Source organism: Loxodonta africana, chromosome 9 (genome assembly GCF_030014295.1).
Source record: "Loxodonta africana isolate mLoxAfr1 chromosome 9, mLoxAfr1.hap2, whole genome shotgun sequence".
Taxonomy (NCBI): Eukaryota; Metazoa; Chordata; class Mammalia; order Proboscidea; family Elephantidae; genus Loxodonta; species Loxodonta africana.
This window is the reverse complement of record NC_087350.1, coordinates 87,381,456-87,407,169: the sequence shown is the minus strand read 5'-3', so window position 1 is coordinate 87,407,169 and position 25,714 is coordinate 87,381,456.

Genomic DNA, 25,714 nt, shown 5'->3' with positions numbered 1-25,714 from the left:
TAATGGCAGTAGAAATGGAAAGAAGTGGATAGATTTGACGTACATTTTAGAGATAGGTATCACTTGCTGAGGAAAAAAATTTCAAAAAGAAATACTGTTTAATATCTGCTAAAATAATCATTTATGCCTCTGCAATTTAGATGCATTTCTGCAGAATTTGGGAATAATAGCCACTTAATATTTTAATACATGTTGAATGGTAAACGGATGGATAGGTAGACCGATGGGTGGTTGGACAGATGGATGGGTGAATATATGCATTCATGAGTCAGTGAGCCAAACTTATTAAACTGATGGGAGCCTACCCATGTTTATTTAAGCTAAATATTGTATTACTTTAGCAGCATGTATAGCGCTACATACACACGTTTTTGTTTGATGTATGTTTTGTTAAATATTCCTTTTTAAATTTTTGTAGGAGATTTTTTAAAAAATGGATTTCTCTGTACTTACATAAAGGCCCTTGGGGAAGCTTGTAAATTAAGAAAGAAGCAGTCACCAGTAAGAAGTATCCATGTTTACTCACTAAACAACTGCGGCTGAATTCTATTTAGAGAAATAAGCAAGCTATTCAGCCCCTTTAAATTGATTTTTACCTTTATGTGTGTTATGCTCATGGCCACCTCTTTTTTAAAAAAAAAAAAAACTACAGACTATCAAGTACTCTGCAAAGTCATTTCTGTCTAAAAGTATTACACAAGAAAGAAAAAAATAATATTCCTCCCTCTTTTCCTTTAAAGAGAATGTGCTTTCTTCAGCCTGACTTTTGCCTTAATATTTGTGAAAATTAAGAGGATGGTACATCTTAAAGAGACAGCTTTGCTTTGCATAAAACACAAGTTTGCCCAAGCTCTGAAAGCACTTCAGAGGGTACTTAAAGGCTGAGTATCTTTTCTGCTCTTTATACATGCAGTAGTAAACCGCGGCCTGCATCAGCAATATATATTTTATTTAATAGTGTTTCCCTATCACCTGCCCAAATCTGCTGATGGCATCCTTTTTACCTCCACTTTGTCTCTGCTGCTATTGTTTTCCCATCAAATTTTCTTCTCTTTTCCTATCTAGACAGAACACCATGGTGTGGGTGTGGGAAGAGGAAAGGATTTTTGAATCACTGTTCAGCATGGGCCCCAAGATGACGTGGATGAGAGCTGGTTTCCTTTTGGAAAGGGCAGTGCCAGTCTCAAGCCTGCATCTGAAGACAGGCACACAGAGTCAGTTCAGACAAGGGTCCAGAGTGGGTTAGGCCAGAGAGGTTGTGATTAACTCAGTTCCGTTAACTGTTCTTCATCCAAACTTTATTCAAGAATAATAACATTTCAAACCATGCAGCCAATAGAAATTATTCATGACTTTTGGTATTTGCATCTCAGCAAAAAATATTAAGATGTTGTGGCAGCTGAACAGACACCTTCATTTTTTTTTTTTTTGGTTTTCAAATGTTTAACAGAATCTAGAGATAACCCCAACTCGGGTATAATTTCAAAACTTAGTTTTCAATAAAATCACTATAAGTCCTCCTCATCATAAAAACAGTAACTATTATGTATGAGCTGATGTCTGTAAAGGATCTGCCTTAACTTGCCATGATAGATGGATAGATGAATAGATAGATACAGTGTCTACAAGTTGTCAAGAGTTGTTATTAGCCTCAATATTTAGACAAACCTTTCATAAACAAATATCAACACTGGAGGTCCTACAGTGTGGGAAAACACCCTTACTTTCTGTGATTATATCTTTCCTCATCTTGTTTTCTTCTCTATCATGTTGATTTTAATTAATTGCTGATTAATTAAATGTTTATCTTAACTCACATTTTTGCTGCCCCTAGTCTAGGCAGTGTGTCTTTAGTTTTTACATTTGAGAAAACCATGAAGATATGCTTTAATCAGTTTTTATTACACATTATAGGCTTGTATTTTCACTGGGCCCGAATATTATCTCATCAGATCAGAGTTCAGCACAGCACCTGGAAATCAGAATGTGGCAAGTGTCCTGTATTTCAATACAGGTTCTCATTACTGCTCGCCTGGACTGTTGTGACAATCTCTTGAGCTTCCAAATTCAAAATTTTCCTTTATAATATAATTTTTTAAAAATTCATATGACACAGGTTTTTTAGAAAATAATATGGACAGGAGTATAGTGCTCATTTGCTTGGAAAACTTTGATGGTTTCTTGATACTTTTGGGCAGAATAAACTTGTATAGATTTTATTAGAAATACACATGCCCAAGGTCTATGCCCATGTATCTGTTTTATTAGCTTTTGAATGGTGCTTAGGAATCACATTTTAAGAACAAAGCAATCCGGTGTTTGACAGTCTAATCACATCAAACTTATCATCATTCCTGTAAAGAGCACCTACTTTTCTTCTTCTTGATCTTCGTAGATTCCCTTTCTAGAATATTCTGAAACATACTCTCACAAAGCTCAGGTCAAAAGGCTCTTCCCCTGGATTAGCTGTAATGAGTAACCCTACCTCATCAGTCCTCTCCAACATGTCACTCATGCCCTCAGCTTATCTTCTGTGGTATTACATAGAATTACATGGAGATACTTAGCTCCTTTTTTTGAGCTCTCATTAATGTTTACGTTCCTTAAACCTAGGGCAGTGACTGACCCATAATAGAGACATGGAAAATGATTTTTGTTTTAGAAATAAGTATAACATTTTTCCTTTTATTTTAGAATATTTGATATATAAACATATATGCTGACATCAGGAATTACTTTTGGCTAGCTATAATTATCCTCATCCTTTTATTTGGATTATAGAAATATTTTTACAGAATAAAAATATCAAAAAATGCAAATAAGCATAAATACATAAATAAAACACCAAAAAAAAAAACAAAAAACAAAAAAACTACCACACAACCCGGAGAAAATGTTTGCTGACGTTTCTTTGTGTATCTTTTCTTACCTTCTTATATACAAATATATACTTTTTTCATCAGTGGAAACATGATAGCTATATTTTGTAATTTGCTTTTGTGTATTTACTTTGAAATTTCAAAATCATGGCTTTCAAATAGTTACATACAACGAATGTGGATTTTTTTTTTTTTTACCAATGTTTATTTTTTGACTGCATATAGAAAAAGTATCTTAGAAATATTTTTGGTTAATGTGGTCTGTGTTGTTTTTCCTAAAAATATACTTATATCAATATTTTATATTTATAATAAACAGATCCTCCTAAGTTAGGTAGTGCGCCAATCTAAGTTTGCTGTGTAGATGACTAAGGTTAGTAAGTCTCTCTCAATAGCAAAATACAGACAGGCATTATTTACAGGACTTTTCCACTCATGTGCAGTCTTAGCTGGGGGCTCTCAAATTGGTTTCTGTGATGAAAGAAGCATAGAAAGGAGCTATTTAATAGAAAGACCTAAGCATGCAACTATGACAGCAGCTTCGGCATATGTTTTTGACTATGAAAAAGATATGGCATCATCTGATATAATAAACAACATGGCAGGTAATTGATATGATTCAAAAATTTATGTCATTAAGGGAGAATTATCATTTTGTTAGCAAGTTGCCAAGTGTGACAAAATAACATTTTAAATAAATATTCAAATGGATTAAAAAAGTTGTCATTTTTTGCTTTAGGATATTTAAGGTTTTGAATCAAGAGAGTGTAATTGGAAGAGGATAATACATATTATTTGATAAAATTTCAAGTACATATGTGAGTGAGAAAAAAATTCTAGCGAGAAAAATGTCTAAGGAGGTATTTCCATATGCCCGTAAAGATTTATGATTTAACATGTTGGTATTTACTTCGCACTACAATTTGAACTTTGAAACCGTGTTTGCAAACGGTATGATTAATCCATTTTCCTATTCAGGATTACGGAGTCCTCACCAGAAGCCAAGAAGTGAAACAAAAGGTGTTAATTTAAGTAGCAATATGCTTTGTCTTCTTTTGTAGTCTCATATGAATGTGCTTCAGTGATATATTTTCTATAGCGTACTGAGAAATTCAAGGTTAAAACTTCCGTGGCATGGTTACAGAGTTATATTTAGAACAACAAAGAATGGGGAAGTTTTACAAAACAAAAACCTACAAAAGCTTTTCATTACTGTTGTTACATACGTTTGTCCTGAGTCACTGAAATAAAGCTTGAGGGCCAATGTAAACGTATTCACTCCCAGAAATCTCCTGGTGGATATTTTCTGGTGTATTTTATACTGTAAGGCTGTTTGTTTTGTTTTAGCAAAGCAGCTTATAGGTGATTAAAAAATCCTTGTAATTTGTACAAAACCACATAGTCTTTGGTTAGTATAGCTTGGAAATACAGTGGTTAATTAGGATGAGCGGTACCGGATATGGAAAATTGCAATTCAGTTTACTTTCAAAGTCTGTAATATATTCAGCTCTGTGCTAGGTGCCATGGAAAATTAAAAATAAACATCTCTTGGTTCCTACCCAAGCATCATGTAATCTAGTGGTTAAATGCATCAGTAGATAAAGTGTTATGGATTGTCAAACATCAATCCTCCTTGCTTGAAATTCTAATAACATCTCAAAGTTAACATTTCCAAATATGAAATCCTATTTCCATTGCCCTTCCAACCCCTACGTGCTCCATCCATGCCCTTCCACATCTCAGTTAATGGCAACTCTACTCTTTCAGTTGTTAGGCCATAATCCCAGGAGTCATCCTTGATTTTTCTTTCACTCATGCTCTTCATCCAAGCCTTCAGAAAATTATGGTAACCTTACTTTTACAATATATTAATAACTTGAATTTACATTACCTCTCCTACTACTAGAAACCCTGGTGGCATAGTGGTTAAGTGCTACGGCTGCTAACCAAAAGGTCGGCAGTCTGAACCTGCCAGGCACTCTTTGGAAACTCTATGGGGCAGTTCTACTCTGTCCTATAGGGTCACTATGAGTTGGAATCAATGGCAGTGGGTTTGGTTTGGTTCTGGGTTCTCCTACCAGCAAACTGGAGTTACCATCATCTTTCTTCTAAATTATTGCAATAGCCTGCTAGATATTTTCCTTGCTTTTAATCTTGGCCCCCTATTTACTTTCCAATTTCATTGTTTATTACCCATACAGCAGCCAGAATGAATATTTCAAAGCCTAAGCCAGAACATGTCACTCAAATCTGATCAAAACACTACACTGAATGGCCCCCCATTTCATTCACAGTAAAGCTGGAGTCCTTAAAATTGTCTGAAAGGAACTGCTTGACCCACCTCCCATTACATCAGGATCTCCTTTCCTCCTCCTCTACACCTTCTTAACTTAGCTCTTTGATGTTCCTGTAAAATCCCAAGCACACTCATGCCCTAGGGGCGTCACTGTATTCTACCTGCTGCTACTTTTCCCTAGGTGCTTGGCAGGGCTTTGAGCTGGCTTGTTCTGGTATGAACCCCTGCTGAGAATTTTTTTTTTCCTTTTGGTATTCCAGATACACTGAATCAGAATCTACGTTTTAACAGGATCCCAGGTGATTATTATGTATGATAATTTTTAAGAACCACTGTTCTACTAGTGGGTCTCAGAATTGGTCCCTACCCAGTAGCATCATCATCACCTGGAAACTTGTTCAAAATGCAAATTCTCAGGAAGGGCTCAAACAGGAAGGAACTTGTTCCAAGCCCTGGTGCTTGGCTGTATTTCTAACCGCCTTCAAGCTTTGCTTAATTTCTTACGTTCTCAGAAATGCTTTTGTTAATGAGCCTAATTAATACTGCAGCCTGTTTTCTTTACTCTCACCTCACCTCAGCATGCTCAGTACTCCTAATCCTCCCGAAGATGCTGGACTGTCTATATTTGTTTTCATTTCTGTTAGACGATAGAACGATTTCTTCTTCAATTCAACTCTCTCATCTTGTTTTTCTTTATCAGAAGCAGCTAGAAGAACCTGGGAATCTCAAACTGGAAATCTCACTAGCCAAAGCAACAAGGTTTATTAGTTACTCTTTTTATTTCCTATGTTACTGTAGGCTAAAATGTTGCCAAATTTTCCACTTCTGTGTAACATGGGCTTCCTAGATTTCAATAAACATTTCCTCCCCATTATTCAAGCTCTCACTAATAGTCTGCTCCATACCCTTTCATCTTCCACTAAAAGTCTCTGACGTCATTATAGCTCCCCGCCCCACCACAAAGCCAATGCCATATTTTAGTGTTTCTGTATTTCAATGGCAGAACTCTACATGCAGGCACCAAATTCTATTCTAAATAAGCTATTTCAAAACTTAGTAACTTAAAACAGTATTGTGAAATCACATGATCTCATGTTTAGAAATTTGGGCTTTGGCTGTGTAATTCTTCTGTTTCATGTGGACTTTTACTGGCTCCCTTGGTAGTATTCAGCTGATACCTGGAATAAAAGATGGCTTCACTCACAATCATCTTGCCTTGGCAGGAAGGGCTGGGGGGTGGCACTCAGCTGGAACCTTTCATTCTCCATGTAGTCTCAAAACCTCTCCATGTGTTCTCTCCAGCAGGGTATTTGACTATCTTACATGTTACATCAGGACTCCAAGAGACCAAGGTACAATCTACCAGACTTCTTAGAGGCTTGACCAAAAACTTGCAAAAAAAAAAAATTAACTTCTGCCATGCTTTTTTGGTCAAAGTAGTCACATTTTGTCCGTATTTCAGGGGAGAGGATATAGATCCCACTGGTCAATGGGGGCTTTGAAAATACTTAAAATCATCTTGAATCTACCACATTTATCGTTATTGTACATGTTTATAAGTATGATCAAAACAAACGTGCAGGCCATGCACGTCTAGGTTTCGAATCTTACATCACAGTATTTAAAGTTTTTAATTATACATAATACTATGGTATTTTTAGATAGCTAAATTGGAAATTAATTTTTTAATTAAAATAGTATAATTTTAGGATTTTTTCAGAACACTTTTTCCAAAACTAAGAAACATACATAAAATCATGATGCATCTTTTGCCATTAATTCAAATTCTGAAAACTGAAGATCAAATTTGAAAAAAGCAAATAACCTTTGTAAGACTCAGCTTGAATCATGAATGAGTAGCTTAGATAAAAGTTGGCCTCCCACAGTAAAAAATTAGTAAACAGAACAAAGTATGAAACAAGTCTCTTTAGCCAGGGGAAGACAGGTGGCACTGGACTGTGATGCTGGAAAGAGGGTCTCAAAGTGAGACCTGTGATCATCTAGCTTTCTGCTGGATTTCAGGGAAGAGACAGCCAAGAAAAATATCATGATCTCACTGAAAGCAGAAAACTGAGAATGGCTAAGGAAGTTGGAATTTGTTATGCAGAGTATCAGAAAGGAAAATAGTTCACACAGAAAGAGTTCCAGAAGTTTGCATAAAGGTCCTTTTGAGTCTGTTGCTTCATTTTTAAGCCACACAGGAGTAGGATGAAACTTCACAAGGCTGGGAGAAGAATGACTGGAGAACTGTAATCAGAACAATTACAAGTGATTATACTGGGCATAAGGAGCCCTGGCGACTCAATGGTTAAAGTGACCAGCTGCTAACAGAAAGGTCGGTGGAGCGAATTCATCATCTGCTTAGCAGAAGAAAAGACCTGGAGATGTGTTCCCGTAAAGATTACAGCCTAGGAAGCTCTATGGGACAGTTCTACTCTGTCCTATAGAGTTGCTGTGAGTCGAGGGTACACAACAACAGCATTAGGCAGAGAGCTATTTGAGGTTTGAACAGCCAGATGGTTGAAAAACAAACAAAAAAAAACTGATAAAAGAAAATGTTTAGTCATTGGATGTAGAAGCTCCTTATCTTCTCTTTTATTTTCAAAAATAAATGGAATCAGTAAACCTGATATTATGAGTACACATCTATCCTTTATATATGCTACAACTTTTACTAACACAGTTAATTGCCATGTTTTTCTCTTAACAGTTCTTAACATATCAAAATATGTATTTAAAATCTAATGAAATGCCATTAAGTACATTCTTCAAAGGGGAAAAGGTGGTAATAGACTCTTTACACCTAATTTCAATAGAAAACTGCTTATGATGTATAACACCTTTTTTTTTTTTTTTTTTAAGGAAGAAGTCTAGTTTCTGGTTCTAAAGTTCGTAAGTGTTTAAGTTTTTGGATTATATAATTCTTAGTACATGATGTAACAAAAACTTTACAGAGTTTTTAATTTTAAACAAGAGGTATCCAATAGCTAATTTTTAGCAGCATGTCCTTTACCATTTAACTACAAAATATGATGATTACTTAGACAGACTATAACCCTCATCCATTACTGTCCTTTAGAATTTCCTAGGAATGAAAAATAACATTTCTACCAAAACTGTAAAATGCCATGTATCTTAAAATTTTCTAAGGTTTCTTCATAAAAACCCACATTATATTCCAAAATTCTTTAACATTTCTGACTATTTTACTTTATAGGAATCTAAGATTAAGAAATAAGAAGAAAGTATCCCTCCCAAGGTGAAAATTATAGCTTACTGGCTAGTTAAAAGTTTTTTCAAATATTGGGCTGAATGCCAATATTTAGCTGTGACATTTCATTTCATACTCAGATTCGGAGTTTCATTATCTTTTCATTCTAATTCACACTGAGTATTTTTTATCTTATGATCAATTTAAAAATATGTTGCTAATATTTGAGCTAAAACACTGGAATGATGAAACTTTAAATACTTACAAATTATTTCATAGAATTGTTATTACAAAAAATATCTAGTGCATTTTTCGTGATATATCTAAGTTAATAAGGTTTATTTTCAGATTTAAGCCTTTATATGTGGTACTATTAATGAACTGTAAGTCCTATATTTATTGTTGTGCAAATGAAAAAAACCAAAACATTTAATTACTTTCATTCTTTTTAATACTTCATTAAAGTATAAAAAAGAAATGTAATTTTTTCATTTAAATCATTTTGAGTGTAGTTCAGTTTAATCTTGCTGGTTGAGATATTCATCATACTCCATTTGTCTCTATTGCTGTTAAATTTACTTATTAAAGATAACTTTCAAAAATATGATTATGGGTCCCTAGGTGGTACAAATGGTTTGTTCTTGGCAAGTAACCAAAATGTTGACAGTTGGAATCCACCCAGCAGTGCCTTAGAAGAAAGACCTGACAATCTATTTCTATAAGATTGTTGCTGTGTACTGTCAAGTTGATTCTAACTCATAGCAACTGTACAGGTCAGGGTAGAACTGCGCCATAGGGTTTCCTAGGTTTTCGACTTTATGGGAGCAGATCACTAGGGCTTTTCTCCCACAGAGCTGATGGTGAGCTCCAGCCACTGATTTTTATGTTAGCACCCAAGTACTTAGCCATTACACGACCAGGGCTTCTTCCGAAATATTACCAAAAAATCAGAAAAACCAAACCCATTGCTGTTGAGTTGGTTCCAACTCATAGCAACCCTAAAAAGCAGAGTAGAACTACCCTATAGTGTTTCCGAGGAGTGCCTGGTGGAGTCGAACTACTGACCTTGGATTAACAGCTGAAACTCTTAACCACCACGCCACCAGGCTTTCCTCCAAAAGATTACAGACATTGAAGACTACAGAACGCAGCTCAACTTTGAAACCTGTGGCAACATGTATGACTATTTTCCCACAGGGTGTGACAGGCCTATTAATTTTTTGGTGCTGTATTTAATGAGCATATATATTTTCAGTTTTAGTGAAGTTCAGTTAACTGATTTCTTTTTTGACTAGTGCTTTTTGTGTCGATCTTAGATATCTTTGGTGCCCCAGGGTCAATAAGTTATCCTCCTATTTTCATCTGCAAAGTTTATGATTCTAACTTTAGTACTTGGTCTATAATCTATCCAACATTAACATTTGTGCATGAAGTGAGTGAGATCTGAGGAGATTTTATATGTATATATATACATATATATATACGCACACACACATACATGTATATAAAGAGTACACCAACAGGGAACAGCCAGAAATTCAAGCTAGATTCTGAAGAGGACATGGAATGAATGATATCATTGCTGATGTTGGATGGATCCTGGCTGAAAGCACAGAATACCAGAAAGAGGTTTACCTGTGGTTTATTGACTATGCAAAGGCATTCAACTGTGTGGATCATAACAAATTATGGATAAAAATGCTAAGAATGGAAATTCCAGACACTTAATTGTGCTCATGAGGAATCTGTACATAGACCAAGAGGCAGTTGCTCGAACAAAACAAGGAGATACTATTGCATGATTTAAAGTCAGGAAAGGTATGAGTCAGGATTGTATCATTTCATCATACTTATTCAATATGTAAACTGAGCAAATAATCCAAGAACCTGGACTAGATGGAGAACGCAGCATCAGGATTAGAGGAAGAAGCATTAAAAACCTGAATTGTGCAGATGGCACAACCTTGCTTGCTGAAAGCAAAGAGGACTTGAGGCATTTACTGATGAAAATCAAAGACCACGGCCTTCAGTATGGATTATGCCTCAACATAAACAAAAATCTTCACAAATGGACCAATAAGCAACATCATGATAAATGGAGAAAAGATTGAAGTTGTCAAGGATTTCATTTTATTTGTATTCATAATCAATGCCTATGGAAGCAGCAGTCAGGAAATCAAAGGACATATTGCATTGGGCAAATCTGCTGCAAAAGACCTCTTGAAAGTGTTTTAAAGCAAAGATGTCACTTTAAGGACTAAGGTCCACCTGACCCAAGCCATGGTTTCAGTCACTGTATATGCATGCAAAAGCTGGACAATGAATAAGGAAGACTGAAGAAGAATTGGCACCTTTGAATCTTAGCATTGGCAAAGAATATTTAATTACCAGGGACTGCCAGAAGAGCAATGAGATCTGTCTTGGAAGAAGTACAGCCAAAATGGTCCCTAGAAGCAAGGATGGCAAATGCTCCCTAGAAGCAAGGATGGCAAGACTTCATCTCACATGCTTTGGACACTTTATCAGTAGGGACTAGTCTCTGGAGAAAGACGTCATGCTTGGTGAATTAGAGGGTGAGTGAAAAAGAGGAAGACCCTCAACAAGATGGATTGACACAGTGGCTTCAGCAATGGGTTGAAGCATAACAATGATTAGGAGGGTGGTGCAGTACCTGGCAGTGTATCATTTTGTTGTACATAGTGTCACTGTGAGTCAGAACTGTGTCAGTGGCACTCAACAACAACAACATATATATAAAAATATATATATACACACACGTAAATATACATATGTGTATTGTATGTATTATAAGCGAAAAAAAAACCCAAACCTGTTGCCGTCGAAGTTGATCCTGACTCAGTGAACATACAGGACAGAGTAGAATGGCCCCATAGGGTTTCTAAGGAGTGCCTGGTGGATTCGAACTGCAGATCTTGGTTAGCAGGCGAACTCTTAACTATGACACCACCATTATATACATATATATATACATATATACATATATATATATATATGTATGTATCTATAGCCCTGGTGGTACAGTGATTAAGAGCTCATCTGCTAACCAAGAGGCTGGCAGTTTTAACGGACCAGCCACTCCTTGAAAATCCTTTGGGGCAGTTCTCGTCTGTCCTATCGGATCACAGTGAGCTGAGATTGACTTGATGGCAATGGGTATATATATATATATATATATATATATATATTATATATGTACGTGCGTGTGTGTGTGTAATGTATTTTTAGACCCTCTGTTGTGTTCCTTTGATCTATTTTTCCTTTCCTGATTCTACGTTATCGTGATTATGATAGTATGATAGTGATTCCAATTATGTCGTTTTAAAAATAGTTTTAGCTCTTCATTCTCATAGTCACTTAAAATTAAGAATGATCTTATAATTTGCTTTAAAGAAAAGTCTCCTGGGGTTTTGATGGAGATTGATTGAATCTATAGATTGATTTGGGCAGAATTTTGAGTCTTCTTCACCATGAATGTGTTATAGGTCCTCATTTAAAGTTTTGAATTTCTCTAAGCTATGGTTGTTGTTTTCAGTGTAGAGGCCTTACCATTTTCCAATAAATTTATTCCTTGGTGTTGGATATTTTCGATGCTGTTGTAAATGGTATTATTTTCACATTTATCCTTCATTGTATATTAAACAATTGATGTTTTGCATATTAATTTTTGTCCTGAGACTTTGCTCAGTTGACTTAGTAGTTCTAGTGACGTGTGTGTATGGTTGTGCGTGTGCATGAGTCTGTATGTTTTTTTCTACATACAATGCCAGTTCATCTGTACATACAGTTTTTATTACTTCCTCTCCAGTCTTTTTGCACTTATCTCTTTTTCAGCTTAGGGCTTTCCAGGGAACTGGAGTAGGAAAGAACACAACAACAACAAAGAGATTCTTCTCTCTGTTCCATGAGGATGCTGTTTCCTGCTCTTTGAAATATAGAGGGGGCTTCTCTTGGAACATTTTCAGTCCACACTTGGTGCACAGTTATGCCTTACCAAGACATCCAGGCTTTAAAAACCACCATCACTTTGACCTCATCACTTTCCCCAACTCCCCCAACTCACACATCTCTCTTAACATTCCAAGTATACTTCTGCCTCAGTACTTACTGTTCCTGAAACACTCCTGTCTTAGTTATCTAGTGCTGCTATAACAGAAATACCACAAAGGGATTGCTTTAACAAATAGAAATTTCTTTTCTCACAGTTTAGGAGGCTAGAGGTCTGAATTCAGGGCGGTGGCTCTAGAGGCAGGCTTTCTCTCTCTGTCGGCTTTGGGGGAAGGTCTTTGTTTCTTCAGCTTCTCTTCCCTGGTTCCTTAGAGATCTCCATGTGGCTGGGCATCTATCTTTTGCCATCTCTGTTCATTTAATGTCTTTTATATCTCATAAGAGATTAAGACACACCCTACACTAATCCTATCTCATTAACATAACAAAGAAATCCATTCTGAAATGGTATTATAACCACAGGTAATGGGGTTAGGGTTTACAACACATTTTGGGGGGACACATTTAATCTATAACAACTCCTTTGCTCAAAAGCCAACCTATTGGAGAAGTGTTCTCCAACATTCCCAAATAAAATAGCAACCTATCTCTACTCTATCCCCAATCACTTCTTTTTTTACTTAACCTTTTTTTTTTTTTTAATTTTGCCATCACATTTACTATTTTCCTGAGGGTAAATTTGTCAATTTTGCTTATGGATATATCCCCAGTTATGCCTTGCATTATGTTCTGAATAAAAACTTTCAATAATTAGTGAATAAATGAATGAATGAAAGAATTTTGCATTAAGAAACATTCATTTTTGTCAATTTATTTGTGCTTTCTTATTTTTCAGTGAGTTTGTACTTTTCTTCACACGTTGTTGTTAGGTGGTGTCCAGTGGGTTCCGACTCACAGTGATCCTATGTACAACAACAGGAAACACTGCCTTGTTCTACACAATCATCATAATCATTATGCTTGAGACCATTGTTGAAGCCACTGTGTCAATCCATCTCATTGAGGGTCTTCCTTTTTTTCACTGGCCCTCTACTTTACCAAGCATGATGTCCTTCTCCAGAGACTAGTCCCTCCTAATAACATGTCCAAGGTATGTGAGATGAAGTCTCGCCATCTTTGCTTCTAAGGAGCATTCTGACTGTATTTATTCCAAGACAGATTTGTTTGTTCTTCTGTATATTCAATATTCTTCGCCAACACCATAATACAAAGGTGTGAATTCTTCTCCAGACTTCGTTATTTGTAGTCTAGCTTTCGTGTGTATATGAGGTGATTGAAACAACTACTAAGGCATACCTTAGTCTATAAAGTGACATCTTTGCTTTTTAACACTTTGAAGAGGTCTTTGCAGCAGATTTCTTGACTGCTGCTTCCATGGATGTTGATTGTGGATCCAAGTAAAATGAAATCCTTGACAACTTCAGTCTTTTCTCCATTTATCATGATGTTGCTTCTTGGTCAGTTGTGAGGATTTTTGTTTTCTTTATGTTGAGGTGTAATCCACAGTGAAGGCTGTAGTCATAGATCTTCATCAGCAAGTGCTTCAAGTCCTCTTTGCTTTCAGCAGGCAAGGTTGTGTCATCTGCATAATGCAGGTTGCTAATGGGTCTTCCACCAATCTTGAAGGTGCATTCTTTTTCATATAGTCCGGCTTCTCTGATTATTTGCTCGGCATAGAGATTGAATAAATATGGTGAAAGGATATAATCCTGACACACTTTTCCTGACTTTAAACTATATGGAGTATCCCCTTGTTTTGTTCAAACAACTGCCTCTTAATCTATATCTTGGTCTAAGAGCACAATTAAGTGTCCTGGAATTCACATTCTTTGCAATGTTATCCAAAATTTTTTATGATCCACACGGTCTTTGGATGTCTTTGCATAGTCAATAAAACACAGGTAAACATCTTATGGTATTCTCTGCTTTCAGCCAAAAGCCATCTGATATCCCTCCTTACACTTCCTCTTCTGAATCCACCTTGAATTTCTGTCAGTCCACTGTTGATGTACTGCTACAACTGCTTTTGAATGATCTTCGGTAAGATTTTACTTCTGTTTTTTTTTATGATATTAATGATCTTGTTCAGCAATTTCTGCATTCAGATGGAATGGGCCTAAGTATGGATCTCTTCCAGTTGGTTTGCCAAGTAGTTCTCTTCCAACTTTCTTGATGTAGATGAGTGAGTACTTCCAGTGCTGCATCCGTTTGTTGAAAAATCTCAGTTGGTATCCCATCAATTCCTGGAGCCTTGTTTTTCACCAGTGTCTTCTTCAGTGCAGCTTGAACATCTTCCTTCATTACCGTTGGTTCTTGCTCAAATGCTATGACCTGAAATAATTGAGTCAACCAATTCTTTTTGGTACAGTGAATCTGTATTCTCTCCATCTTCTTTTGATGCTTCCTGTATCTTTCAATATTTTGCCCATAGAATCCTTCACTATTGCAACTTGAGGCTTGAATTTTTTCTTCGGTACTTACAGCTTGAGAAATGCCGAGCATTTTTCTTCTGTTTTGGTTTTCTAACTCCAGGTCTTTTCACATGTCATAATACTTTGTTTTCTAAAGTCATCCTTTGAAATCTTCTGTTCTACTCTTTTACTTCATCATTCCTTCTGTTCACTTTAGGTACTCAGTGTTCAAGAGCAAGTTGCAGAGTCTCCTCTGAGATTCATTTACGTCTTTTCTTTCTTTCTTGTCTTTTTAATGACCTCTTGCTTTCTTCATGTCATTCCACAACTCGTCTGATCTTTGGTGTTCGGTCTAAATAACTCTTCAGTCATTAGTGTTCAATGAATGAAATCTGTTCTTGAGATGGTCTCCAAAATCAGGTGTGATATACTCAAGTCTGTACTTTGGCTCGTGTGGACTTGTTCTAATTTTCTTCAGCTTCAAATTGAACTTCTATATGAGAAATTGATGGCCTGTTCTGCAGTCAGCTCCTAACCTTGTTCTGACTGATGATATTGGGCTTTTCCATTGTCTGTTTCCACAGATGTAGTTGATTTGATTGCTATGTATTCTATAGGTGAGGTTCACATATATAGCAGTCCTTTGTTTTGCTGAAAAAGGTATTTACAATGTAGAAGTCATTGATCTTGCAAAATCCTATCATGTAATCTCTGGCATCGTTTCTGTCACCAAGGCCATATTTTCCAAGTACTTATTCTTCGTTTCCGGCTTTTGCATTCCAATCACCAATAATTATCAATGCATTTTGATTGCATGTTTAATCAATTTCAGATTGCAGAATTTGGTAAAACTCTTCAATTTCTTCATCTTTGGGCTTAGTTGTTCATACCTAAATGTGAGTAATAGTCGTATTAACTGGTTGTCCTTGTAGGCCTATGGATATTATCCTATCACTGACAGTGTTGTACTTCAGGATAGATCTTGAAATGTTCTTTTTGGTGATGAATGCAAGGCCATTCCTTTTCAATTTGTCATTCCTGGCATAGTAGACCATATTGCTTGTCTACTTCAAAATGGCCAATACCAGTCCATTTCAGCTCACTAATGCCTCAGATATCGATCTTTATGCATCCCATTTCATTTTTGACAATTTCCAATTTTCCTAGATTTGTATTTTTTGCCTTTCATGTTCCAATTATTAGTGGATGTTTGCAGCTGTTTCTTCTCTTTTTGAGTCATGCCATATCACAAATGAAGGTCTTGAAAGCTTGGCTTCATTCATGTCATTAAGGTTGACTCTACTTTGAGGAGACAGCTCTTTGCCACATGTCTGTCAGTTTTTTGTACTGTGGTGGCTTCTGTGTTGACATGATTCTGGAAGCTATGCCATCGATATTCAAACACTAGCAGGATCACCCACGGTGGACAAGTTTTAGTCGAGCTTCCAGACTAAGACATACTAGGAAGAAGGACCTGGCAGTCTATTTCTGAAAAAAATTAGCCAGTAAGAACCTTATGAATAACAACAGAACATTGTCTAATATAGTGCCGGAAGACGAGCCCCTCAGGTTGGAAGACCTCAAAATTTCTCCACATAGTTCCCTCTTATTTGTTGATATTTATTTCTATTTATTTTGATTTTTAGTTGTGGTGTATGTATTTCTTTTCACTTTGTATGTTTATGTTTTATTCAGAAAGTTGTCTTCACTACTTATTCATTGTACTAATTTTTCTTTGTAATTAGTGATAGTAATAATCTTTAGAAGGCTTTTTTAAAATTGTAATTTAGATGACGGTTTACAGAAAAAACTAGCTGCTCATTAAACAGTTAGTACACATTGTTTTCTGACATTTGTTACCAACCCCACAACATGTCAACACTCTCACTTTTCCACCTTGGGTCCCCAATTACTAACTTTCCTGTATCCTCCTGCCTTCTAGTCCTTGCCCCTGGGCTGGTGTGCCCCTTTAGTCTCGTTTTGTTCCATGGGCCTGTCTGATCTTTAGCTGAAGGGTGAACCTCTGGAGTGACTTCATTTCTGAGCTAAAAGAGTGTCCGGGAGCTGTACTCTCGGGGTTTCTCCAGCCTCTGTCAGGCCAGTAACTCTGTTCTTTTTGTGAGTTAGAATTTTGTGCTACATTTTTCTCCAGCTCTGTCCAGGATCCTCTATTGTGATCTCTGTCAGAGCCATTGGTGGTAGTAGCCGGGCACCATCTAATCATACTGGATTCAGTCTGGTGGAGGCAGTGATAGTTGTGGTCCATTAGTCCTTTGGACTAATCTTTCCCTTGTGTCTTTAGTTTTCTTCATTCTCCCTTGCTCCCAAGGGGGTGAGACCAGTGGAGTATCTTAGATCGCTGCTGAAAAGCTTTTAAGATCCCACACGTTATTTACCAAAGTAGAATGTAGAACATTTTCTTTACAAACTATGCTGTGACTATTGAGCTAGATATTCCCTGAGACCATTGTCCCGACGGTCCCCAGACCAGTGATTTGGTCCCTCAGGGAGTTTGCTTGTGTCTATGGAGCTTCCATGACCTTACCTTGTACAAGTTGTGTTGGCTTCCCCAGTATTGTGTACCGTCTTACCCTTCGCTAAAGTTACCGCTTATCTATTGTCCGTTTTTTTGTTTTTTTTTATTATAATGGTATTGTTTTCCTGATTTCCTTGTTCTCTTTATTGGTGTATAGGAATCTAGTTAATTTTTGTATGTTCATCTTGTATCATGCAACTCTGCTGAATCTTTCTATTAGTTCCAGTAGCTTTCTCATGGAGTCTTTTGGGTTTTCTATGTATAGTATCATATTGTGCACAAATAGGGACAGTTTAATTTCTTCCTTTATTCCTTTTTCTTTCATTATTGCTCTAGCTAGAACTTCTAGCACAATGTTAAATAAGAGTGGTGATAAAGGGGATCCTTGTCTTGTTTCCATACTCAAGGGGAATGTTTTCAGCCTCTCTCCATTAAGAATGATGTTTGCTGTTGGTTTTGTATGTCCTTTATTATATTGAGGAATTTCCCTTCTATACCTATTTTATTGAGAATTTTTATCAGGAATGGGTGTTGAACTTTGTCAAATGTCTTTTCTGCATTGATTGAGATGATCATGTGATTCTTTTATTTATATTGTAGGTTACATTGATTGATTTTCTAATGTTGAATCATTCTTGCATACCTAGTATGAATCCCACTTGATCTTGGTGTATTTATTTATTTTTTTCAATATGATGCTAAATTCTATTGGCTAGAATTTTGTTGAGAATTTTTCTGTCTATATCCATGAGATATTGGTCTGTAATTTTCTTTTGTTTGTGGTGTCCTTGCCTGGTTTTGGTATCAGGATTATGCTGGCTTCATAGAATGAATTCAGAAGTGTCCTTTCCTTTTCTATGTTCTGAAATAGTTTGAGTAATGCTGGTATAAGCTCTTCTCTGAATGTTTGGTAGAATCCTCCAGTGAAGCCACCTGGGCCAGAGCTTTTTTCTTTTGTTTGGAGTTTTTTTTAATTACCTTTTCAATCTCTTCACCTGTTATGGGTCTGTTCAGATTTTCAACTTCACTTTGTGTTAGTTTGGGTAGGTGGTGTGTTTCTAGAAATTTGTCCATTTCTTCTAGGTTTTCAAATTTGCTGGAATATAGTTTTTCATAGTACTCTGTTATGATACATTTGATTTCAGTTTGGTCTGTTGTAACATCTCCCATTTCATTTCTTATTTGGGTTATTTGCATCCTCTCCTGTTTTTCTTTTGTCGGTTTGGCCAGTGATTTGTCCATTTTGTTGACCCTTTGAAAGAACCACTTTTGGTTTTGTTGATTCTTTCTATTGTTTTTCTGTTCTTTTTTATTTCTGCTCTAATCTTTATTATTTCCTTTCTTCTGATGGCCGTGGGCTTTTTTTTTCTGTTCTCTTTCTATTTGTTTGAGTTGTGTAGCTGATATTTTGATTTTGTCCCTTTTCTCTTTTTTGATGTGTGCATCTGTTGCTATAAATTGACATCTGAAGGCTGTCTTTGCTGTGTCCCAAAGGTTTTGGTATGATGTGTTTTCATTCTCGTTTGATTCTAGAAATTTTTTGATTCCATCTCTGATTTCTTCTTTTACCCAGTGCTTTTTAAGCAGGGTGTTACTCAGTTTCCATGTAATTGATTTTTTTTTTCTTTGCTCTTCCAGTTGTTAATTTCTTCTTTGATGGCATTGTGATCAGAGAAGATACTTTGTATTATCTCAGTGTTTTAGATTTTGTTGAGTGTTACTCTGTGGCCTAAGATGTGGTCTATTTCAGAGAATGTTCCATGTTCTTTGGAAAAGAAAGTGTACTTTGCAGCTGTTGGGTGGAGTGTTCTATATATGTCTATGAGGTCAAGTTTGCTGATTAAATCTTCTCTATTCTTTTTTTTATCTTTGTTGAGTTTCTTTCTAGATATTCTGTCCTTTACTGAGTATTTTGTGTTGCAGTCTCCTACTATTATTGCAGAACTGTCGATTTCTCTTATCAGTGCTGTTTAAGTTTGTTTTATGTATTTGGGGCCCTGTCTTTGGGTGCATAGATATTTATTATTGTTATGTCTTCATGATGGATCATCCCTTTAATCGTTATATGATGCCCTTCTTTGTCTTGTATGGTGGATTTTGTTTTAAAGTTTATTTTATCTGAGATTAGTATTGCCACTCCTGCTCTTTGCTGGTAAAAGTTTGTTTGATACATTTTTTTTTCCCATCATTTGATTTTTAATAAATTCATGTCCCTGTTTCTAAGGCATGTCTGTTGTAGACAGCACATTGGTGGATTCTGTTTTATAATCCATTCTGTCACTCTCTGTCTCTTTATGGGTGCATTTACATTCAGTGTAATTATTGATAGGTGTGAGTTTATTGCTGTTATTTTGTAGTGCATTTTTTGTGGTGCTGATGTTTTTCTTAGTTCCTCTTACTCTCCTGTGCTGAATTTCTTTTGTTCGTGTATTTTTTTTTCATTTCTTCTGTTTTTGTAGATTTTGCATTTACTGAGACTTTGCGTATTTCTTCTTTATTTTGATGAGTAGGTTTGTTAACTTTCTGTGTGGTCGCCTTGTGTGGTTACCAACCTTATCTTCCTAAGTTTCAACCAGTCTTTTACTACTTGGTATTGCCTTGCCTTCCTCTCCACTAGAAAGTTCTGTACCTCTACTGTTTATGGCCTTTTTTATTGTTCTGATGTTGCTGTCATTTACAGATTAATGTCTCTGGTTCCCTTTTGTAAATCTTTTCGTTTTGAATAATCCTTGAGAGTTCTTTTCCTATTGGAATCAGGCTGGTGTAATCTTGCACCCTAGATTCAGGTTGTCAGCTGATGTTGTTTGTTCTCAAACCGAAGGACTCCGTTTAATAATTCTTGTAAGTTTGTTTTGGTTTTGACATATTCCCTTAAATTTTGTTTATCTTGGAAATGTCCTAATTTCACCATCATATTTGAATGAGAGTTTTGTGGGATGTATTATTCTTGGTTGGCAATTTTTTTTTCAAGGTTTTATATATGTCATTCCATTGCTTTGTTACCTGTGTGGTTTCTGCTGAGTAATCAGAGTATATAGTCTTTTTGTTTCCCTGCTGTATGTGACTTTTCATTTTTCTTGAGCTGCTCTCAGGGTTCTTTTTTTGTCTTTGGTTTTAGTGAATGTGATTATGATATGCCTTGGTGATTGTCTTTTTGGGTTGATCTTATTTGGGTTTCACTGAGCTTCTTGGATGGTCAGTTTTTCATCTTTTGTGATATTAGGGAAGTTTTCTGTCAGCAGTTCTTCAATGATCCTGTCTGTGTTTTCCAATTTCTTCCCCTGTTCTGGAACTCTAATCACTTTCTAATTTTTGCTTTTGATTGTATCCCACACCATTCTCAGGGTTTCTTCATTCTTTTTTCTGATTTTTCCCCAAACAAGGTGGTATCAAAGTATTTGTCTTCGATTTCACTGATCCTGTCTTTCATTATTTCAAACCTGCTCCTCAGACCTGCTAAGACAACTGTCCATTTCTGAAATCTTGTTGTATATCTTTTGGATTTCTTATTGTTGGTTTTGTATGATTTGTAGTTGTGAATTTATTTTGACATTTTGTTCCTGTATTATTTTCCTGAATTTTCCATTGTGTCTGTTCCAAGATTTTGTTTGCCTTTTCCATGATTTTGCCTATGTTTTCCTCATTTTTGTCTGCTTTTTGCTTCAACTCTTGGATAGGTCTGAATATTTAGAGATTTGAAATTCCTATCAGGTAATTCCAGTGCCTTTTCTTCTACTGGAAAACCATCTAGGGTTTATATTGGGTTCCTACTGGAACCATCCTCTCCCATTTTTCTATATGTATTAATATTGTCTGTTGTCTTTAGGACATTCAGTAGTTACTTTTTCATTAATTGATTGTAGATTTGTTTGCTTTGTCCTGCTTTTTCATTTTATTTGGTTATGTCTGAGCTGATGGGCTGCGTGTTCTTTGTTGTTTGCTCATCTGTGGGAATAATACTAGTGGTGACCTTGTCCAATGGGCAGGGCCAGTTGCTTAGCTATGGTGCAGCAGGGCACTTGCAGCTAAAGGAGAGGTGCTGGGATGGGTCATTTATGTCACATACTGGGGCTGACAGGGTGAGACCAGAGGTAGCATAGGGCAGGTTCTGGTAGACCATGTCTGTGCTACTTGTGGGTTCATTGTTCAGTGTATGGTGCAGATAAGCAGGAGGAACTGGGGAAGTTGTGATGTGTGGAGCTAAGTAGGTATGGGAAGAAGAGAAATAGGAGTGAGAAACAGGAGCTAAAATAAAAAGGGGCTGAGGGAGCCTGCCATTGGAGTGGTGTAGACCCAAGGAAGCTGTGTGCCGGTGTCTTCATAGCCATATGGTGAGGCTCAGCCTGTTAAGAAGGGACATATACAGCACATACAGCTAGATGGGCAGGATAAAGGAAAGGAAGGAAGGGTGAGAGATGAGAAACTAGATTTTAGAAAAAGGACACAGAGAGGCACACGTGGTTAGGTGGTTGGGGGAAAGGAATGGAAGGAATGTAGAGAGAGAAGAAACCAAGAAAGAGAGAGAGAGAGAAAAAAAAAGATGCCAGGTGGTTGGGAAGATGGAAAGAAAGGGAGGTAGAAAGAAACAAGAAACTGAGGAAAAACAAAAGAAAGAAAAAAAAGAAGAACACCCCCAAGGAAACACTGGAAGCTGGTCACCAGGTGAGCAGCACTGCACAGCCTGTCAAGAAGAAGTAGAGATGGCACACAACACTAGGTATTCAGGAGAAGTGTAAGGAAAGAAGGAAGGTATAGAGAGATTAGAAACCAAGAAAAAAAAGAAGAAAGAAAGTAAAGAAGAAAAGAGATGCCCCAAGGAAGTCTACTGGAAGCAGGTCCCCAGTTGAGTGGCACTGTACAGTCCATAAAGAAGGAGTGGAGATGACACACAGCACAAGGAATTCAGGAGATGGGTAAGGCAGGAAGGTAGAGGGAGACTGGAAATCAAGAAAAGGAAAGAAGAGAGAAAGAAAAAGAAAAAATAAGATGCCCCGAGGGAGCCTACTGGTGTGGTGGTGTGTACCAGGGAAGTGTCTCCCCAGCTGTGCAGAGCTGCACAGCCCATCTAGAAGGAGCAGAAATGGCACACAACACCAGGTGAAAATAAGGAAAGGATGGTAGAGAGAGGCGAGAAACCAAGCAAAGAAAAAAAGAGAAAAAAAAAAAAAATCCCCAAGGGAGCCCACTGTTGTGATGGTGCAGACCAGGGAATTGGCTCCCCCGCTGCATGGAACTTCACAGCCTGTCTAGAAGGAGAAGAGACGGCACATGCACTAGATGTTCAGGAGGAAAAAGGGAAGGATGGTAGAAAGAGAGCAAATCAAGAAAAGAAAAAAAATCCTCAAGAGAGCCCACTGACTTGGCGGCTTGGAGTGGGGAGTTGGCTCCCAAGGCAGTAGGCACTGCACAGCCCATCTAGAAGGGGCAGAGATGGCATACAGCACCAGATATACCAGAGACAGGAAAAGAAAGTAGAAAGACAAGAAATTAAGAAATGAAGAAAAACAAAGAGGAAAAGAGAAAGAAAAAAAAAAAAAGGAAATGCTCCGGGGATTCCACCAGCATCTGGGGAAGTGGCTCCCAGAACTTGGGGCACAACCTCTCTTGAGAGGGCAGAGATGACACACAGTGCCAGGTATTTAGGAGACAGAAAAAGAAGGAAAGTAGAGAGAGACAAGAAACCAAGAAATGAAGAAAAACAAAAAGAAAAAAAAGATGCCCCCAGGGATCCCACCAGTGCGGCTACACAGACGGGGTAAGTTACCGCCAAGCTGCGTGGAACAGCCCATCAAGATGGGGCAGAGATGGCACACGCACCAGATATTCAGGAAAAAGGAAAAGAAGGTAAGTAGGGAGAGACAAGAAACCGAGAAATGAAGAAAGGAAAAAAAGAAAAAGAAAATGGCCCCCAGGATCCCACCAGTGTAGCAGCATGGGCCTGGGAAGCAGTTCCCTAGCGTCAAGAAGCAGCAGAGATGGCACATGGAGCCCGGTGTTTGAGAAAAAGGAAGGGAAGGAGGTGAGAGAGAGGGAAGAAACCAAAAGAAGCCAAAAAAGGAAAAAAGCAACAACGGCAGCAAAGAAATGGCACTGAAGGAGCTGGCTCATGTGGGCAGGGCGAATCCAAATGGCATGGAGCTGGTGCCTCCCCAGCCAAGCAACTGATGCCCACCGGGAAGCAGTGAAGTCTGAGCAGGGGGATAGAACAGTGAGGGGTAGGAAAGCATGTATTGCCGATTACTCGATGCTCTGTCTCCTGCTGGGAGCTCCATGAAGCTCCTTTCTCATACTCCCTGTCTGCCAATCTCCGACAGGAGTCCAAGATGAGGAATCCATGCTGCGTCAGCTGATAGGGGAACTCCAGTCCATATCTCTCCTAGCTCTCTGTTCACCGTGAGTTTCTTATTCCATTTGGTGTTTGGTTGAGTTCTTTATCTCTTCATTTGACACTTAGAGTTCCAGGATTGATGTTTATTTCTGTTTTACTTAGTTTTTTGGTCTTTGCTATAGAGAGATGATGTGGTGCTTCTGTCTATAGCACCATGTTGGCTCTACCTTGTTGTACTAATTTTTAAGTAATACTTTTACATTTCCTTGATAGATAATCATACATCTTTTAAATACTGCCAATTTTATTTTCTTAGCGCTTTTTTAGGTAATTTCTTCTTGCATAATCCAGGATTTTAGAATAAAAATATTAAATTTCAAGCTTTTATAGACAAATACATTTTCATATAATAAATATTAATAGTATCAGAGTAAATAATGTGTGTAATATATACATTCTGTTTTTTTTAGGTGTGCCTTTCACAGCGCTTCTATAATATACATTAGTCGAATTAAATAAACACACACCATTATTCACACTCCTATGAATGTATGCCTACTTTGTTTTTTATAAGATGAAACAATTATATTCAAGGTCATCAATGCCTAATTCACCTTTACTAGATCACTTATGTTTAGTTTAATTTTCTGTTGTTTCCTTTTGTTTTAATTCTGTCCCTAGATGTATAACACATTGATATTAATACTGTTTATAAAAGATTCCTGTTCCAAGCCACAGTATGCTAAGTTAAAAAAGAAACTATATAGAATAATATTTATTAAGTTTTAGTTTGATTTACTTTCTGTGAATTTTATATTTGTTATAAATATTTCACACAGTGCTTAAATTTGTGATTTTCAAAGACCCTGGAAGTATTTGTCAGTACAAAAATGTAACAAAATTTTTGTTCTTTTAAAATCATACTTCTTATGTAAGGGCTGAGTGTTGTTTAAATTACTTTTGTTTATTTTGTTCTAAACTGTATTTTTTTAAACTCTTCTACAGGATGTTATTAGTTTTCTCCCTAAAGAAATAAAAATATGTGTCAAATATTTTTAGTACTACTAGGTCATGATAAGTTACAAAGGTGAAGTTTTCTCTCCTGTAGGATTATTCAGAGCCTGCAGTATGTTAATGTCCATTACTAATTTATAAGGAAAAGAAAAATAGCGCTGAGTATTTCTAAAATATTTTTCACAATAGACTCGCTTCCCTCATTTTTAAAGTAACAATTAAATAATATCTAGTAATTATGCTGCAAAAAGCAGTTTGAAATATACCTACTTAAATCTCAGAATGAGGACCCTTAAATTGAGTAAAAAAAAAAAAAAAAAAAAAAAACCGTTAGTCACCAATTCTCTATTCTCCTTGTTGAATTTCCATAGAGTCCGAAACTGTATTTAATGTAAATTACTATCTTAAATCTCTTTATCTGCCTGTTTTTTTGTAGTGTTTAGCCAAATATCTCAATGTCTCTTACTGAGAAGCAGGATTATTTATTTCTCTTTTAACCGAAATGGAAGTAGAGATAAAATTGACCAGACTTCTATCCAAATAATGATTCATGTATTTACAGACAGTTTTTAGATGACCTTTTCACCATAGTGAATGATTCTGATGTTTTAATGTTTCCTGATAGGCCCAATTATCTGACATTCTGATATTTTACTTCTCTTCTCTGGGCCCTGTTGCTTTTCTGATGAATGACTCTGCATTGAAAAGGGCTAAACTGAGTTCAGTATATTTTCTGGTAATCTCATGACGTGGAATGCAAATTATCTACCCATAAAAGATTCCTTTTTTTCTGATTTCATCAGTGGGACATGATGGAGTTGAAATAAGAAAGCTTTATATAATTCAAATTTGGCTGCTGTATGGAGATTCTTTTTTTTTGCCTGTGGATACTTTAATAAACAAATGTTACATAAGCCTACTCATTACATTCTTATTGTTTTAGTCATGCAGATAGTGGCAGCAACTGGTTTGATCTTTTGGAATTTTGGTTATTTCAGGCTAGTGATAGTGTC